The sequence below is a fragment of the Lolium perenne genome, chromosome 4, assembly GCF_019359855.2.
Source record: "Lolium perenne isolate Kyuss_39 chromosome 4, Kyuss_2.0, whole genome shotgun sequence".
Classification (NCBI taxonomy): Eukaryota; Viridiplantae; Streptophyta; class Magnoliopsida; order Poales; family Poaceae; genus Lolium; species Lolium perenne.
This window is the reverse complement of record NC_067247.2, coordinates 212,811,987-212,829,396: the sequence shown is the minus strand read 5'-3', so window position 1 is coordinate 212,829,396 and position 17,410 is coordinate 212,811,987. Positions and strand designations below refer to the sequence as shown.

The 17,410-nt window shown below is 46.1% G+C and overlaps 1 long non-coding RNA gene across 6 annotated transcripts; it reads left to right on the top strand.

The window, feature by feature from the left end:
• Positions 1-10,646: 10,646 nt before the first annotated feature.
• Positions 10,647-16,883, top strand: LOC127295054 (uncharacterized). 6 transcript variants are annotated; one of them, XR_007847487.2, is made up of 5 exons: positions 10,654-11,074; positions 11,795-11,953; positions 12,191-13,696; positions 13,796-14,142; positions 14,825-16,853. It is a non-coding gene; the product is annotated as an uncharacterized lncRNA (long non-coding RNA). The 6 variants fall into 6 exon arrangements; XR_007847486.2 differs by having other exon boundaries at positions 10,663-11,074; positions 12,191-14,142; positions 14,825-15,904; positions 16,584-16,883; XR_007847488.2 differs by having other exon boundaries at positions 10,770-11,074; positions 12,191-12,305; positions 13,180-14,142.
• The last annotated feature ends 527 nt before the right edge of the window (positions 16,884-17,410 follow it).

Sequence of the window (17,410 nt, the reverse complement as noted above, 5' to 3'; positions counted from 1 at the left end):
AACGTCTTTTCCCGAAGTTGGGTTTTTGAGCCGATAAGCTCCTCATGGTATCACTTTAGTGATGAATGGCCCTTCCCATGGAGATTCGAGCTTCAAGGGTCTCTCTTGCTTCAGCCGTAGTACCATATCTCCAACACTAAAGCTTCGATTGCGTATTCGTCGGCTGTGATAATTTCTTAACGCCTGCTGGTACACCATTGTTCTTGCTAAAGCAATATCCCGAGCTTCTTCAAGGAGATCCACGGCATCCTGCAGCGCGATGTTGGAGGTGGATTCTGTGTATGCTGTTACCCGAGGAGCTTCGAATCGAACGTCGGCTGGCAGAACTGCTTCGGCTCCGTGTACCAGGAAGAACAGGGTGTATTGGGTCGACCTGTTGGGTGTAGTACGCAAACTCCAAAGCACAGATGGTAATTCCTCCACCCAGGCTCCGGCCGCACCCGTAAGGCGTTTCTTGAGACCGTCCCCTATTAGACCATTGACCCTTTCCACTTGGCCATTGGTCTGTGGGTGGGCCACCGATGCAAATTTTAGCTTAATTCCGTTGTCGTCACAAAACTTTCGAAACTTTTTGGAGTCAAAGTTAGTTCCGTTGTCTGTGACGATGCTGTGAGGCATACCAAATCGACAAGTTATTCCCCTGAAGAACTTAACGGCGGTTTCGGCTTTCTGGTTTCGAACAGGTACTGCCTCGATCCACTTGGTGAACTTGTCGACTGCGACCAGTAGATACGTGTGTCCTCCAGGCGACGATCTTGGCAGTGGTCCAACTTGGTCGAGTCCCCATTGAGCGAAGGGCCATGCAAGAGGTATTGTCATCAGATCTGTCGCGGGAGCATGTGGTTTTGGTTAAAAACGCTGGCAGGGGTCGCACTTCATAACCAGATCTCGAGCATCCAATGCCGCTGTTGGCCAGTAAAATACTGCCCTGAAAGCTTTTGCCACAAGGGCCCTGCTTCCTGCGAGCTGTCCGCAAGTTCCCTCATGTATCTCGCGCAACAGTGCTTTTCCATCGTCAATGGCAATACACCTTTGAAAGATACCGGAGATGTTGCGCTTGTAGAGTTCTCCGTTTACCACAGTAAAGGCCTTTGACCGTCTGACGATTCGTCTTGCTTCTATCGGATCCTCTGGTAACTCCTGCTTCGTCAGGTATGCTAGGAATGGTTTGGTCCACATTGGTTCGAGGAGGAGGACCTGTTCCGCGGATCTAGGTGGAGATTCTTCTTCAGCCTTCTGCGGGTTTGCCTCCGATTCATCAGCCGATGATTTCGGAGGTGCCGATACTTTCTCCTTTATTGATCGTTGAGTGATAACTTCATAAAACACTCCGTCTGGGATGGGGGAGCACATGGATCCGATATTCGCCAGAGTATCGGCCTCCTCGTTGCTGGCTCTACCGATATGCTTAAGTTCGCACCCTTCAAATTTGGCTTCCATGTTTTGGTACAACTGTCGGTAGGCGATCATGTTGTCGCTGACCGCGTTGCATAAATTCATTGATTGCTGTACCACCAGGTTCGAGTCTCCATAAATTTCCAGGCGAGTTGCTCCACATGCCTTTGCCATCTTCATTCCATGCAGCAGTGCTTCGTATTCTGCTTCATTATTTGTCGGCAGGGAGAAATTCATACGTAGTATGTACTTCATCTTGTCTCCTTGTGGTGATATTAGAATCACCCCTGCCCCTGCTCCTGTGCTCCGCTTGGACCCGTCGAAGTACATCGTCCATGAAACCGACATGTCGGGTGCTGCCGGTGTTTGCGACTGGATCCAATCGGCCACAAAGTCTGGAAGGATTTGAGACTTTATCGCTGTTCGGTTGACGTAAGTTATGTCGTGTGGTGCTATCTCGATAGCCCATTGGGACACTCGACCCGTGGCCTCTGGGTTAGCGAGTATATTCTTCAGCGGTGCCTCGCTTACGACGATGATCGGGTGCTCCACGAAATAATGTCGTAGCTTGCGAGCAGTTCTCCATACTGCATACGCCAACTTCTGGTGATGAGGGTATCTCTGTTTCGCAGGTGTGAGTACTTTACTGAGGTAGTAAACGGGTCTTTGCACACTGTGGACTCTCCCTGCTTCTTCTCATTCGACAACCAGGACGCTGCTGAAGACTTGCACCGTTGCTGCTATGTACATAAGCATTGTTTCTTTCTCGCGCGGAGTTACAAGTACTGGGGACGTCGATAAGATTTTCTTCAGATTATCAAAAGACTCTTGCGCCTCATTTGTCCACTCGAATTTTTCTGATTTTTTCATTAGGCTATAGAAGGGCAAAGCTTTTTCTCCTAGCTTGGCGATGAATCTGCTAAGCGCTGCCAGTCGTCCTGCCAATTGCTGCACTTGGTGCAGATTCTTTGGCGGCTCCATGTCGAGAATAGCTTTGATCTTCAAAGGATTGGCTTATATTCCTCTGGCTGAGATGAAGTACCCGAGTACTTGTCCTCCTGGCACCCCGAAGAAACATTTCTTCGGGTTCAACTTGATTTTATACTTGTCAAGGTTGTCAAAGGTTTCCCGTAAATCGTCGATAAGAGTAGCGCCGTGCTTTGTTTTTACCACAATATCATCAATGTAAACTTCGATATTCCTCCCGATCTGTTCTCCAAGACAGGCTTGTATGCACCGTTGATAAGTTGCTCCCGCATTTTTCAACCCGAAGGTCATGACGTTGTAGCAGAAACCGCCGTGTGGGGTGATGAACGCGGTTAACTCCTGGTCTTCCTTCTTGAGCTTGATCTGGTTGTACCCGGAGTATGCATCGAGGAAGGAGAGACGGTCGCATCCAGCTGTGCAGTCGACTATCTGATCAATACGAGGCAGTGGGAAGTGATCCTTTGGGCAATGCTTGTTAAGGCTAGTGTAATCGATACACATGCGAAGAGCGGTTGTGTCTTTCTTTGGCACCATGACGGGATTGGCCACCCACTCGGCTTCCTTGAGCTCCCGAATGAATCCAGCCTTGCGGAGTCGACTAACTTCTTCACCAATTGCTTTTCTCTTTGGCTCAGAAAATCGACGCATCGACTGTTGTACTGGTTTGGCTTTTGGGTCAACATTGAGGGCGTGCTCAGCGAGTTCCCTGGGGATACCTGGCATGTCAGATGGTTCCCATGCAAATATCTCCCAGCGCTCACGGAGGAACTCGATGAGCGCGCCTTCCTATGCGACAGTAAGGTCTGCCGACATATTGACCGTTTTCTCCGGGTCAGAGGGGTGCACATGCTGCTTCTTTGCCTCCTTTGCGATGTCAAACTCGTCGCATCTTACGTTTCGATTGTCGGCTGGTGACTTCGTGTGGTCCGTGATGGCGTCGATTGCGTTAAGTTCTTCCTTAGCTCCGAATTTCGAGGAGTTTTTTTGGAAATCTCTGTCGCAGTTGTCTGAACGAGAGAAGCTTCCATGGATGATTATCGCTGTCCCGTTATTGCCTAGCATCTTCAGCTTCAGGTACGCATAATGGGGTACAGCCATAAATTTGGCAAACGCAGGCCTGCCGAGGATGGCGTGGTACTGAGATTCCCAGTCCACTACTTCGAACTCGATTTTCTCCTTCCTAAAATTGCTGGGCGTGCCGAAGACTACATCCAGTGATATTTTACCGAGGGAATAAGCGGGCCGAGTCGGTATAATGACGTGGAATCCTGTGTCGGACTCTCTTAGCATGTCGACTGTTATGCCCATTGCTCTCATCATGCTGGCAAATAACAGATTCAAACCGCTTCCTCCATCCATGAATACTTTGCTCATATTGTATCCTCCGATCTGTGCTTCAAGGACAAGGGCTGCATGACCAGGCCTTGGGACGGCTTTCGGGTGATCCGCCTTACTGAAGGAGATGCTCTGGTCTGACCAGTCGATGAACTCGGGTGTATCGACCATGGCAACTTCCGCGTACTTTACTTCTCGTGAGAACTTCTTAATCTCTCTCTTCGAAAGGCTGGTTTTATGGATCATGCTGACCTGCCCGCGTGGTTCTGGAAACGCCTCGGTTGGTACATACTTGTCTCCTTCTGCTGGCATGTACGGTTCTGGTACGTATGGTTCTGGCGGATAATTGTAGGATCCTGCCCTTCTCTCCATTGTATGAACTCTTACCATGGCTTCGGCCCTGAGGTCGTCGCAGAACTGCCGAATTTCTAGGAACTGTCGACAATTCCTTAGCAAGTGGCTAGATTTTTCATGGCCGTCCTTTGGATCGATGTAAGAGTGCAGATAACACGGTGCCTCAAGCTGCTCTGTGGCCGATAGATAAGGTGCGCGAAAGTGGCCCTTGCTCGATTGCGTGCTATGGAATCCTCGTTCGTTCTGATGAGGACGAGTCGCGATTCGCTCTTCCTCTTCACGGCGCGAGTCCCTTCGTCTCTTCCTTTGTTCCGCCATGACATCAAAGCTGCCTCGGCTGCCTTCTTGCGCACTCCTGGATGGAACTTCTGAGGTTGCCGCTGGAGCGGTACCTTCTGGAACCGAAGTCTTGCGTTTGGCCTAGGGAGGCGAAGAAACCCTCCGGAGTCAATAATGAAGTGGACGCCACCGAAAGTAGTATTCAAGCTGCCGCATGATTCTGCAGAGATCAAGCGTGACGCCTCGGTGTGTGGTACGAACTCGAAGGACCCGCAACAGACTGAATCTTTTGGATCTGACGGTGTTGACGACTCGAGCACAAACGCTGCAGATGTGACTGGGACTGCCGATGACCTGCCTTGTGCCGACAGGCTTCCCACAGACGGCGCCAATTGTTGAGGGTACTCCTTGGCAATGCCCTCCGATTGGGGCTTAGGGTTGATGGAATCCTGTAGGCTGACACGAGACATCGGTGAACAGACAAGCGGGGAGAGCAATTTACCCAGGTTCGGGGCCCTCGATGAGGTAAAACCCTTACGTCCTGCCTGTCTGATCTTGATTATGAGAATATTGGGTTACAATGGGGTGCCGAAGGTTTCGGCTGTGATCTCGTCGAGAGGCTAAGTGCTGCGGCGACCTAGCTCTAGGCTTCAGGTGGCTAAAGTTGCTATGATTGATTCTGTCCCTCGGCAGCCCCTCTCCTGGCCTTTATATAGGAGGCCAGGTCTCAAGAGGTCTATCCGGGTACGACTAGTTTTACAAAAGGTCTAGCTCCAAACTTTCCTTGTTCGGCTTCCCTCTTGCCTTGTTCTTCAAGGGATCTTCTCCTGCACCGTCCTAGTGGCCCATCTTGCCATCGGGTATCTTCATGGGCCTCCAGTTGGGCCGAACGGGATAAGGCAATATCAGTTACCTGAAGGGTAATGCCCACGTCAAGGGAGCTCGAGGAGGGGTCGGTGTGGCCGGAGGGGGTCCACGGTGGCCGGAATCGGCGCCGGAGCTCGCAGACGCCGAGGAAGAATCGGCGAAATCGAGGGGAAAGAGGGCGCCTCGGGTCGATTCGAAGCACCAGGAGGAAGAGGAAGAAAGCGCGCATCTCGTGGTGGTCTTGGTTTGTCGGTGGACGCCCTGGAATGGTGGGTCGACGGAGAAGCAGGCGGTGGTGCACGGTTGTGGCGCACAGAGAGGAAAAAGAGGGGAAGATGGGGGCGGCGGCGCGAGATGGGAAGGAAGAGGAGGTCATCTAGGGTTTGCTGTGCTGGTGTGGGGATTAAAAGGGAGGAGGGAGTGGTTGGAGGTGGATGGTGCGGTGGAGGACCACGGGAGCTCACGCTCTTCTCGTGAGGAGGTAGACGACAGAGAGAAAAGGAGATACCGGTTCGGTTGCGTTGGGTCAGAGGAAGGGAAGGGAGGTGGGCCGAAGGGGAGGGGAAGAAAAGGTGGGCTTGGGGAGGTGGGCTGCTCAGGCTGGAGGAGATGGGCTTCGGCCTAGGGGAGAAGAGATGGGCTAGAGGAAGGAGGGAGCCCAGGGTTAGAAGGGGTTTTAAAGGTTTTGCTTTCTCTCTCTTTGTTTTAAAAACTGTTTTCAATTTGAAAACAAACCAAAAGCAAACTAGGTTTTATTTTTGAAATCAGAAAACATTGAAATGATTTTATTTTGTTTAAAATAGTTTGTGTTATGATTTTGTTAAAGAATAGAAAGGAGGGGGTTATCATAGAGACCATATGAGGGAAAACAAAATAAGTAGGGATTATAAAATAATTTTGTTTTGTTGAAAAATCATGTGTATGATGCATGCATGATGCCATGATGATGCACAAAAGAAAAGAACAGAGAATCTAATAAGGGGTCCTATCCTGGGCCGTTACATATTCCGCCGCAACGCGCAGGGTTTTATCTAGTTATAAAAAAACAAAGGATCCTTACATAGTTATGCTACTACAACTCAGCCGTTGGTGGATCGGTCAAGTTGTGGCCCGGTGATTGAAGATGTGAAATTGGCAGCAGCTTCCTTCGAGTCGTGTTCTTTCACTCATGTATCTCGTTATCTGAATATGGCTGCACATTGTTTAGCTAGAATATGTGAGTTTTCTGTAGATGCCGTGTGGCGTGGTGTTCCTCCAGATTGTATCCGTGAGGCCATTTGTAATGACATTATGATTATGTGATCAATAAAGTCGCATGGTTTCCTAAAAAAAAACTCCTTGGAGATAACACACATCTATACCTAATAATAAAGGAGCTAAGGTTTCTGCCAAAATTTTCGTCCAACTTTTTTTGGACGATTTTGCCCTCCCACCAGAATACATAATACACAGACTGCCATTGTACCGATTCGTCGTCTTGTCTTTTCTTCTCGCACGCGCAGACGTTGTTGCTCCACGGGGTCGCTCCCCGACGACCCGCGCAGCCGGCGAACTCACTCGCCTGGAGCGACCGTGGAGGCCGCACCAGTTTCTGATCCTCTCGCTCCGCCCACTGGCTTGCCGTCGCGAAGACCTCCGGCCCCTTGCTCGGCACCCCATGCGTGGCGATGGCGAACTGCCTCTGCGGACCATGCCTTTCTCCGAGAATGCCTCCGCGGACGACGCTGCACCGAACCGCACCACGCTCCGGGTCATGTGCCACTCCGCCAGCTGGTTTCATCGACTGCAAAGGGCCGTCCCTGTATCAATTAATGGGCCACAAGCCAATTCCGTTGGTAACAGAAATCACAAAAGTTCTTGCAGTCAATTGATTGAATGAGATTCAATAGTCCCACATCGTTACATTAAGATAAATACCACCAGCTTATATACGCTCTGATTAGCCTAGAATATCAGGAAGGTGAATCAACAAGATGTAGCACCATTGAAAAGAGGGGAGCTCGGCCACGAGATGGCGGCTGTCGGCGATGGAAAAGAGCGGGACGAGAGAAGGATTGAGAGGGCGGGACGGAGCTGCTCACGGACGACGGGGCTTGGTGCCAAAAACGAGCTGGGGAGAGAGCAGGCCTGAGCAGAGCGTGAGCCGGACGAACTACATGTTGTCCTTGCCGGGATAGAGAGACTGAGTTCGACGATGAACAGCCCCTCAGCGGCGGTGGGGATGCGCAACTTGCCTGGGATCCGGACGGCGCACTCACCGTCCCTACGCGCTGCCCGCAGAATCAAAAGGCCACGCGCAGCTCTGCAGTGGAGGCGGCCGGAACCAGTCAACAAGAAGGGGAATTTTCTGGCCCAGCTTGAGGCCAATTATTTTGGCTAAGCATTGTTGTGGAATTTAGCCTCCATGAATAAAACATTGGATGTTACGCTCAAAAAGAAAATAGAACATTAGAGGTACTTTTAGAGACGGCAACAAAGCTGGAGATGAATAAATAGTTGGAATAATTATTCTTGCGTGGTGCATGAATTACCACGGGTTAGGAACACCATTACTAGCACATATACTTTATTATCGAGCAGGAAGAACATGGAACCTAAAATATGATAACAAAAATCACAAAATGTTGCAGTTTGCACTAAGCCGACCCGGTGGATGAGTTGTCTCCGCGAAAGTATATCTGATCGACTAAACACCTGTATTGTGCACCATATAATGCAGCAGCGGGAGACCTCAACCGGAGGGAGGGAAGCAGAATCAAGGGGAGAGAACTCCAGCTGGAGACGACAGCCAGAGGGATGTAGCGGGTGTTGGGCTGTTTGAGAATAACACACTATTGGCAGTTCGTCATGGCAAACGATGATGGGCTACTCATGAAATTCATACCACTGGCGGCTAGCCATGGCAAGCGACAACAAGTGCTACGAGCCTGCAACTACGGCGGGTTGCTCGAGGCGGCCACACTGCCACCGACACAACACTGTAAGATCTAGGATCAAGCCCAGAACAAGTGGGGATTGTAGCTAAACGAGAACAATTTGGGTTGCTCGAGTAGGCCATGCTGCCGGCAGATCACCATGGCCAAGACGAGGAAGAGGAATAATTGAAGCTGACGACGAATTCGAATACAAGGAGAAACCAACATAGACTTGCCCGAAGTGGAACATCACCTTGATGTTGTTGTACCCAGCGCCATGCCCACATACGACCCCACTACAGGCCTTCACGGGTATTTTACATGTGAACGATATAATACTTTTCAAGTTAACAATTGACAGTTTGTATTGTATAAAAAATTGTTGAGATATTTGGCTCACTATACCTGCTATTGCATGTGTGCCAATCGCTTTGGAGATATTTCGGTGTAATCTTTGGTTTCTTGGACGAAATGGTGTCGTGTCAGTGATTAGATGAACAGAACATGTTAGCTCTCTCTAGGGCAAAAGGTAGTTCAACTATGGAAACTCCAAAGAATAGGGGGTGCTTTATGAGGCCGTCTTGCTGCAATAATGTAATGATTCCCATCTCCGATCGCCCTGAATGATTTCTTGATGTTTCAAATTTTAGATGTAACCAAATTCATATTTTATTATTAAATCTCTATGCTGCAACATGAAATAATCGTGTCTCACTTCAAATTTCTAATTTCGAGAATGTTTACATTTATCCTTTCTAGCTTGATTTTGATTGGTAAATGTTGCGTGCAAAGATATATAATAATATTATGTTTGTACTAACGGTAAATTATTCTTAATTCATATCTTAATAAAAATTAAGGATGGAACCCATCATCGTTACAAGTTCGTGATATTACAAGTCAGTGCAGCAATGGGCTTGCAATCGTGATTATTTTCATCATGCATAGGAGAAAATGTGACCACCATCTACGATGGTAACAAATCGGAGAAGGGTTTCAACGCGGAAGATTTTCTCGAGCGTTTGAGTATTTGTTCCCCCGGTGCAACGCACGGGCACTTAAATTCTTAAAATAAGTTAAAGCCGTTGCGATCCCAGCATCCATAGCGTTTGGACGGTGCCGTGGGCCCGTTGTCGGTATATGGGCTGCCGTTCGGGTCAGGCCCGCTTTTGCATGGTTGCCGTGGATACTATTCGGGTCTGATTTATCCTTGGACGTTACTATGTAGCGGCGCCGCATATATGCTCTTTCGTGCGGCGGCTGCCCTGTACAGCTGCCCGAGCGAGCACGCATAAAACAGCGAAAACGTCGCCTACCGATCACGTTTCTACGATGGGACGCACGCAAACGTCAGCCATTATTTTCTCTGACATGCAGTGGCAGGCACAGCGCATGGTTATTTGTTGCTGATGAACAAACTACAAGAGCTGAGAAATAATCCATGTCGTCCCCTATCCCTTATCAGAATTTCCAATGCTTTTTGACATTTTACATGTCCATTACTACATGGCTATGAACAAATGGAACGATGTGAAGAACACTTCTGTCCCCAAATATAGTTGCCAGATTAATTAGCTACAGTGCTCAGATTACTACTAGTAATTGCAATATTACTTTGCCTAAATGCCGAGCTCAATTGTGAATAACTGCCGGTTATTTACTTCCTGGCTGACAGGTTAATTAGGCCAAGTTGCCAGGATTGACCGTATTACTCCGTATTTCCATAGTTGCCAGTTTAACCAGCCTAATTGCAGGGCTTAAAGCCTTAAACCACCCAATCACCAGATTAATTTAGCATAATTGACAGGTTCAAACCACCTAATTGCCATATTTATTGATTTGATCAGAGTACGCCTTCTCTCCCCCGACCACGACTGGCATGGTAGATCGAGGCTCGCCGAGCCTACTCCGTCATCTGACCACCCCTGCCGCTGAGCTCCTTCTTCGTCGGCCCGCATAAACGATCGCAAGGTCCAGGACTACTAATGGTCGTGGCTCGAACTGGTCGTCGGCACCCCACTCCCTGCTCGGTGGCGGCGACCGCCCCGCTGCTCCGTGCTCGCGCGGCGCCGCGACTTCGCTGCACCGTCCTCGGTGGCGGCGACCGCCTTGCTTCGTGCTCGCGCGGCGCTCGATCGACCCCAGCGCTCCGTGCTCGGAGGCAGCGACCTCCCCGCTGATACGTGCTCGCGCGGCGCCGAACTCTCTTGTCGCTTCGTGCTCGCGCGGCGGCGACCTCCCTTGCTGCTCCGTGCTAGCGCCTTCCCTGCTCGCGTGGCGGCGACGACCTCCCCTGCTCGCGCAACGGCGACGACCTCCCCTGCTCGCGCGACGGCGGGCTCCCTCGCTGCTGCGTGCGCGGCGGCGACGGCCTCACCCGCTCCGTTCGGTGGTCACAGCCGCCTCCATGGTGGTGGGAGGCCACTGTGGAAACCCACTCGCGAGGGGATAAGGGGATAGTTGAGCCGAGCGGATAAAACTGTGAGCGGTTGTGGGGCAGCGTCGCAGCGACAACGAATAGTTTTTCCGAATCGTGATGCGTCGCACAGGAGCAGGAGCGATGCGGCGCTGATATCTAGATTTTCCCTTTATCCTTTCGGTCGGTGTCTGCCTTCCCGTGCCCGCCGCCGCCGCACTCTATCTCTCTCCTTTCGCCCCCCCGCCGCATCAGAGCCTCCGCCTCCAATCACCGCCGACCAGAATAGACGGCTCTCCCCGGACCGGAGCCATGTCCGGGATGTGGGCTTCCGTTGCTGTGTTGTTGATTAGTGGAGGGATGCTTGCGGCTGCGGGGTGGCAGGTGTTAAATCTAGGGTTCGTCTTCTCCTCGATCCAGCATCATGGACGTCTCACGGGATTTCTCCCTAGCCAAGCGCATGTCTATGTGGCTGTTGGGGCCAATGGAGGCCTCTTCAGCATGCCCGACCTCAAAGTCAATTGAGGTAGCGTATCGATTCTTTCCTCTAAACTGTCTGCTGCTACTTTACCCATCAATAGATGTGAAAAAATGAGGATGTTTTATTCTGCATAGTCTATCTACTGGCACAGCTATGAGCTTTACTATTTTTTCTGAGCAGACTTATTGATTCATCCGAGTAACATGTGTGTGTGAGGAGCTACACTTGGTTTTTCTCAAGTTAAACCACCTGAATTAACTTTATCTAAGTCATGTTTCACATTATAAGAAATCAGATACCAATATATATAGTATATATATTGAAAAGGAAACAAAACTTCCTTTACGTCAATATATGCAGGTTAGCTCTTTTTACCCAATTTATTAGTAAACGATTTCACAATCTGATAGGAACCTGAGCTTCATAGTTTAACATGAAGTTATCTTTCAAAGAATAACAAGAATTTTATTTATCTCAATACATGGGATACAACCCTGCGCTATCTCAAGAATTTTGTATTTCACACTCTGCCTGTAAACACAGAAATGGAAGGTGCTCTATCAGAGCAAATGCCTTATATTTTTGGCTGCACATTTGAAGCTTCCTTTTTTGAAGAACAAACCTATGTACTTCACAAGAAGCCACTTCTTCACATGTTCAGTATCATTTAGATAAGAGAAACATGATGTGGAACTAATGAAATTCGTAGAAAATATAAGGAAACTGAAATATTGGAGTGTGAATTTTTGATTCGTCGATTTTCAGATTCAAGGACTTCGCTACCAAGATTATGCGGGCAAGCCGGAGCTGCGGCTATCCGGTTGATTCGGACAGCCAAGTGTCCTTCTGTGTCATAGATACCTACTGCAACAAGGGAAGCAATGAGGTTTCAGTGTTATCCAAATGACCCTAACCCAAAGAAAGGTATGGTACCATTCATCATCTGGTTTTTTCTTAATTATTCAGTGTCATTTCTGGTCCATGATGGCATCACAATCTGAGACATCATTGAGAGAACGTGCATTATCAGTATGGAGGGATATTATGAAATTTGCAGTAAATATAATTTAAGTTGTGTTCGAGTTATTGTCTGATACCTTGATGTTCAGATTCAAGAATAGCTTTTCCAAAGCTATGGAGTAATGCAGTATATTTGTGCAGTGAGGTGTTGAACTGAAGCTGGCCGTGGCCCTGGCCCATAAAAGCTCCAACGGGCATAGTTCTAGAGTAATACAATGGCTTACAATTGTGCAGCGGATGGCAACTGAATGATAAGGTTAATATTTCTCTGATAATCCTCAACATCAACATGCCTACATGTCAAAGAACAATTATCATATTTACACTACGTATACAACCTCTATCCTGAACACTTTCTATTTTTGTGTACAATATCCCGTGAATAAAATGCCAGTGCTCTTTGCAAGAAGGAAAAGAAATAGAATAAAACTCTTTTTTGTTGCCTTCTGTTATCAGAGTGTATCTGTGAGCAAAAAAAAATCTCTTTGCTCAGACATCAGATGTACTATCCTGGTTTACTTTATTCTTCGTAAAGAAATAAACTACTCCCTCCGGTCCATAAGAAGTATCGTGGTTTTATTCAAATTTGAATTAAAATCACGGCACTTATTTTGGATCGAAGGAAGTACAAGTAATAAACAACACTCGAATCGAAACTTAATCTACTTTCATTATTTTATTTATATGCCATATTCAAAATCAAAATCTATGTGTTGTTTATAAGGTTGTAGAAGAAAAAATAAATAATTAACACTAACACGGAGGTGCACACCATGCATGCCACGCGAAAAAGAAACACGCTGCGCATATGCCAACGAAGATTGCACCATTCCAATAAGAAAGGAAATTATAAAAGGTGCTAATTTTTTTTTTGCGAGAGTATAACATGTGCTAAGTTCATTCCTGAATTTTGCAACTATCTGCTGAGCTTCAACTCTAGCTCTAGCAGTTCAGCAGAGTTCAATATGGCCATGATTGCTAACTTTTCGCTTTTCAATAGTTGCATCGTGGTATACTATAGCATGCTTACATTTAGGTCTACCAATGTCAGAACTCATAACAAATTCACTTGAAGTATACATTTCTACATGTCTCTCAACTTCTTCATTTTATCCATTGTTTACCTATAGTTGGGCTACCGGACCTAATCTAAATCGGCTAATCGGGACCGTTCATGAAATCATACATCTCCCCTCCCTAGCTGTGGTAGAAGGTACCCTAGCTGTGGTAGAAGGTACCAGAAAAGAAGCCTAGTTTAGAAGTTATCTGTTCATCTATTTTAATGATGTGCATGTTTAGTTTACTTGTTGTTTCTGTAGTCATGTTTTTTATCAATTGCTCATTCGAATTAAATCATATAGTAATTTGCTTATATATTCAACATGTTATGGATGGGAACAAACATTTAAATTTCTAGGCGAAAGTATGTCACATGGACCTCCTAATTAGTTAACAGTATAACTCAACCAGCTAGGACTCCTCACAGCGATTTGGTGCTCCTCACCGTCCGATCCAGGCGCTCAACGCTGCAGATCATCCGGTGTCGCCGAAACGTCGCGTGAACCAAATTCCGTCGCAATTCTCGTTACGTAGGCCTGCGCACACTTAAAGGGCTGCTACTCCGCAGGCTGAGTTGGAAGCACTCTGGTAAATCGGGCCTATAGACCATTCCATTTGTTTTACCGGCCCACGAAGCATAGACAGACACTCAGACAGGCTGTGTGTGCAATCCCTTCGGCCCGCTAGGTCTCACCTCTTCCAGGCGCCGCGATCCCCTCCTGGTCTCGGCATAAGGAGGCATGGGCATGGGGGAGGAACCTGGGTGCAGCGCCGCCGGCTGATGCCGGAAATTTGATGGGCAGGGGGTGCGGGAGCGAACCCTAGCGCTTGGCCGAACGGTACTTCGAGCGGCGGCGCCCACCGCGAAGGCGCTTTCATCGGTGGCTGCAACCAACAATGGTGGTTCGGCGCGCGGAGGACCTGGTGGAGACGGAGATGAGGGGAACCGACGTCGCTCATGCACTCCTTGTTCGCGATCTCTTCGCTGCCGCCGTTCAACAGGGCATGGCCTTTCCTCCATCGGCGGCCTCATGGTAACTATCCACCCACCTATTATTCTATTATCTTATGTTTCTTCCACATGTTACGAGAAATCATTTTTCGGTATTTTTGGGTTACATCCGAAGGGGAGGATTGCTGCAGCTGGAATTGGGCGCTCTTCTGCACGAAATCCTACATCGATATGTATAATGCTTTGTTTTAATATTGTGTATGAATGTGATATTGGCAATGGAAAGAATGGAGTGAAGATAATTGGTCTACTAACATGACATTTAGTATTTTTTAGCAGATAATTACTTTGTATGTCAGGGTTCTGCCTTCCGTAGTTGATCATTGTGGTGTGTTAGCATGTCCATAAAGAAATTCTTAGAGGAAAAAAAGTGGAGACGTAAATTTGGCCATGAATGGCCGTCTTACCGAGCGTATAACGGTTCTAACAGTTCTTAGGTTAATATATCTTTTGTTTACCAAACAGAGTTCTAAACTAGCTTGACCTTTAATCCTTGTGCAATGTTCTGCTTGGTTATGATAATATGTTGGTTCCGTAATGTTGTAGTCACAACTGATTAATTAGCAGTGATGAAAGAAGGGATGACTTGGGCTGTTACTGCTCTATGCAAAATGTGGGAAGACCCATTAGGCTTTTACTGTTACCTTTGGATCCACTGATCTTTACTTGCTTCTCTAATTCATACTGTGGTAATATTTGTGCAGGGTTGAAGTTGAAGTTCAGTGGACTGAAAACAAGGAGACACGATAAAAAAATCACTCAAGGGATGGGCATGGAGACATTTGCAGTTTTATTTATGATACATGCTCTTAATCGTAAAGTACCATGGCCAATTGTGTTGGAACTGGAAGAATGAGTTCTAAAGCTAACAATCTAACTCGGAATAAATCTTTCAAACTGTTGAAGCGCCTAATTACTTGTTATAGCCTTACTTGATTGCATACTGCTTCTTGTTGTTCTAATATTCTTAGGGGTTTTAGGTCACTGTTCAAATGTTAAGTAGGGACTTAAGTCATCATGCTTTATCTACATTTATATCGCCTCAAAACTTGGTAAGTGAGGGGACACCTATACTATTTTTTTTCATTTTTCTACTGCATTCATCTTGATTATTGGTGCAAGCATGAATGCCCTTACACTACAGGCAAAGGTAGAATCTATTATTGTTCATTCATATATCCTTTTCGGAGAGAAACGGAAGATTGACCTCATTTGTTTTATCTGTTAGAATCACCATACAAGTTGTTTCCGAAATCTGACACTAGCTAACCGGATCCCTTAAAGATTTACATCCTGGCCTGCACTTGAGAACGAATATTCTCTTATGGTCTGCAAACTTTATACTCTGGACTTATATGCTAACTGGTTGTCTCATGATTCCTGAGTTGTACTGTCCGATTTTCCCTATCAAAAGAAACAACTTAATTGTTGATAATTTTAGTAATTAATCGTTTTAAATAGGAAACATAACCCATCATCATCCTCTTGGTAATACATCTTACCAACAACCAAATGTTGGAAGAAAACTGTGTTGCAGATGTCAAACTTTCATTTGATCGGCTTTTGCTGTTTATATTTACATCCTCCTTATATCACAACTTAATATCATTTTTCAATTAGTATGCTCCATTCAACTTTTTTTTCCCATGTTCTCTGCACTATACCAAATGATCTAGCCTTTGTTGCTGTTAAATTTCGTAGTTGATTCCTATTAATTGCAGCAAGCATGCTTATGACATGGTCTGGTGAGAGGAGTTCAAATTAGTACGGCTGGACTAAAATAGGTGAGTCAATTTCTTACTCTAATATTATCCTCTTTTTGCTCAACCTAATGATAACCTTGGTAAAAGGTCTATCCAAGAAACACTACCCCAGCCTCGGTCAGCTACTTTACTTTTTTTTTTGCATGAGTGAGATGAGGATATCAGAGATTAGTACTAATTTATTGTATACTAACTAATAGAGGCTCCATTTGAGCCTCCATCATAAAGATGTAACATACTAGAAAATCTTTGTGTATGTTCCTGTCATCTTTATATATATACATTAGCTAGACAGAAGCATGTGGGAATAGAGGCTCCATTTGAGCCCCCATCATAAAGATGTAACATACTATAAAATATTTGTGTATGTTCCTATCATCTTTATATATATACATTAGCTAGACAGAAGCATGTGGGAATAGAGGCTCCATTTGAGCCTCCATCATAAAGATGTAACATACTAGAAAATATTTGCGTATGTTCCTGTCATCTTTATATATAAAAATTATGTTCAACTACATTAGCTAATCAGAAGCACGCGGGAACTCACCTATATTCATGGTATGGAGCTTTTCAAAATAGTGCCATACATAATGGATTTCACTAGGTGTTAATATTTTGTGTCGACTGATTCAGTTCTTGAGCCAACATTATTTGCAAGATTGCATCTGTTTGGTCATTGTTTACACATATTTTGCAGCTAATGTTCCTCTTTAAGGAAAAGGACATTGAAATTTGGCATGATACAACTTTTTAAAGACATGCATTTGAGGGGTGACGTGGGACTGGTTAGAAGTGGTTGTTCGAGTTTAGTGAGTTTCTTTCATATTTGGCCAATGGTATGTATTAAACAATGATGCTTTGTTTTGCGAAGACTTCAAGAGTTCTACATTGTACAGTTCTACATTGTACAGATTTTCTTATGTATTTGTACCATCTACTTTGTCCTTATGGTCTTGAAGACCAATCATTTTCTCCTTAAAATATGTGCCTTATGTTCTTTACAAATAGCCAGCCAGTGCGCTAGATTGCTATTAAGTAAAGAACGTAACCGATGGTAGTAACTGAACATCATAACATGGCATTATCTTTTCACTAACCCTTCAGGTAACGAGCTGAAATAAATGCATAACTAAAAAAATGTTGGAATCCAATCAGACTAAAACATTCACATGCCCTACAAAAAAAAAATACATTGACATTAGAGCCATGTCTTCATTTTTTTTTTTTTGACAATTAGAGTCATGTTTTCATAGTTCTACCTAATTATACCCAAACAAAAAATAGTTCACTTTTCGATTATTTTAGTTCTATTTTTAGGGACGGGCGCGCCTTCCATGGTCTAGTATATCATAGGCTAGTCATTGTTGGGATTCGCCCGTGGACCGATTACATGAAACTAGACGAACACACGGGAAGACAAAACTTTATTGCCAAGGGTGCGTGTCGCATCCTGAACTCTTCTCTTTATTGTTTTTATGATTTTCTCAACTCAACTCACGGTACAATCTTACGACCGGCCTGACC